General features: G+C 48.3%; 1 protein-coding gene across 1 annotated transcript in view; it reads right to left on the bottom strand.

The window, feature by feature from the left end:
• Nucleotides 1-2,290, bottom strand: part of PPP6R2 (protein phosphatase 6 regulatory subunit 2) — an 89,952-nt gene that overhangs the window by 11,679 nt on the left and 75,983 nt on the right. The window lies entirely within an intron of this gene.

Consider the following 2,290-nt stretch of genomic DNA (forward strand, 5'->3'; position numbering starts at 1 on the left):
ACAAAATAATCTTGGGAAAGAACAGAGCTGGACTCACACTTCCCAAATTCTAAACTTACTACTTACAAAATAATGAAGTTGGACCCTTACCTTACGTTACATGTAAAAATGGATTCAAAATGGATCAAAGACCAATAGAGCTAAACTCAGAAAACTCTTAGAATAAAAAATAAGAGGAAGTTTTGTAAAAGTGGAAATTCTCCAGTTTCAGGGAGGCAGTATCTCCAGGTGCAAGCAGTAACTCAGTCACAGGGAGGTGATATCTCCAGGTGCCGGCCCCAGGAGAAGTGCAACATTCCAAGGTGAAAATAATAAAACTGTCCACTAGGCCCTGTTTGATCTGAGAGTTCCCCGGATACATTTATATTTGTACAAAATATTAACGACTAACTTCTGCTTCTTGTAATCTGCTTATTCAAGGATGTGGTAGGAGGCTCTATAAGCTGCCTCCTCTGGAAGCTCGGGGCTGATCTCCTCTAGCCCTGCGTAGTAGAGAGTCAGTCGCCGGCCGGCTAATAAAGGCTCATAATTAATCTCAATTGGCTCCATGGGTCTCAGAATCATTCGCGCCACAACAGTTTCATGACAGTAGAGCTGGCAATGGTTTCTTGGATGTGACACAGGTAAACTAGACTTCATCAAATTGAAAACTTCTGTGTCAAAGGGCACTGTCGACAGTGGAAACACAACGTGGGTGGGAGCCCCGAGGACCTCATGCTCAGGGAGAGACCATACATCTGGTAAAAGCTTAGTGTCCAAAACATATAAAGACTCCTACAGCTCAGCAACCAGAAAACCGAACAAGCCAAGTCAAAGATGGACAAAGGACTTGGACAGTCGTCCAAAGAAGATACACAAATGGCTGACAAAAGCACACAAATGATGCTCAACAGCACTCATCATTAGAGAAATGCAGACCAAAACCACCACGAAACACCACTTTACAGCCATTATGATGGCTATTATTAAAACAATGGAAAACAAGTACTGGCAAGGGTGGATAAATGGGAACCCTCATACACTGCCAGAGGGACCGTAAGGGGTGTAGGCACTGTGGGAAAAGCTGAACACAGAATCACAGTATGACTCATCAGCCTCACTTCTGGGTACAGACTCAAAGGAAGTGGAAGTGGAGATTCAAACAGGTATTTGCACATCCATGTTTATAGCAGCATTTCTCAAAACGGCCAAAAGGTGGATGCAACCCATGTACCTATCGACTGATGAGCAACGTGGTCTATTTATGCAATGGACTATTAGCCATAAAAAAGGACACTCTGACATACCACAACATGGATGAAAGCCCTGAGGACTTCATGCTCAGTGAGATAATCCAGACACACAAGGCAAAGTACCACAGAATTCTACCTACACGAGGTCCCTAGAGTGGCCAAATTCAGAAACAACAAACAGGTGGTGGGTGCCAAGGGCTGGGGGAGGGCGATGGGGATCGATTGCTTAATGGTCAGTGTTTGTTTTGAGATAGTGATGATGGTTCCATAAGCTGAATGTACGTATTGCCACTAAATTATACACTTAAAAATAATTAAAACGGTAAATTTTATGTTATGGATTTTTTTTTTTTTTTTAACCACAATAAAAGTAAAAAGTGGAGGGTGAGAGAATTTTTTTGAAGGGAAGAAACTGGAAGGCCTTTCGTAATGGCCTGATTCAGAGCTGGAATCTTACAGCACCAGCTGAGTCAACTAACTTCCAAGTGCTGGAAGTACTTCTGAGACAGTCAGCGCTCCAGGCCCAATTCCAAGAGTGGCTCCTTCCGGGACTGAGATTTAAATTTAAAGAGATTTCAGCTTCCTAGGAGTAGAGGCCCAAGGGCAAGGCCAAAGAGGAGCCTGGGGACCCCCGGGTCATATGCCAAGGGCCGGGCCCTGCCGCCAACACCCTCCCCCTGCAGTGGAGCCTGCTCAGACCCCGGCTCAGACCCCTGCTCAGACCCTGGGCATCCCCCAGGCAGCCGGGAGGCACGGGCAGAGCAGGCACACCCCCAGTCTGACAGAAAGCTCGGGGGCGTCGCTGCGGACCACGGCTCCTGCTCCTTCTCCTTCTCCTTCGGGACGTTCACACAGAGCTGCAGAGGAAGTTCTCTGAGGCAGAGCGGCAGAAGGGCACGGCCACACACACACCCCCGCCCTCTGATGTTTCTCCGCGCAGTCCAGAGGCATGTCCTGCTGCCACCGCTGCCACCGCCGCTCAGCGTGCGGTCAGGCCTCCTGGCGTCCCTGCAGACTGCACGGGCTCCAGCGCCAGCCTGCCCTGCTGCCCTGGCCAG

Source organism: Pteropus vampyrus, unplaced genomic scaffold (assembly GCF_000151845.1).
Source record: "Pteropus vampyrus isolate Shadow unplaced genomic scaffold, Pvam_2.0 Scaffold563, whole genome shotgun sequence".
Lineage (NCBI taxonomy): Eukaryota > Metazoa > Chordata > Mammalia > Chiroptera > Pteropodidae > Pteropus > Pteropus vampyrus.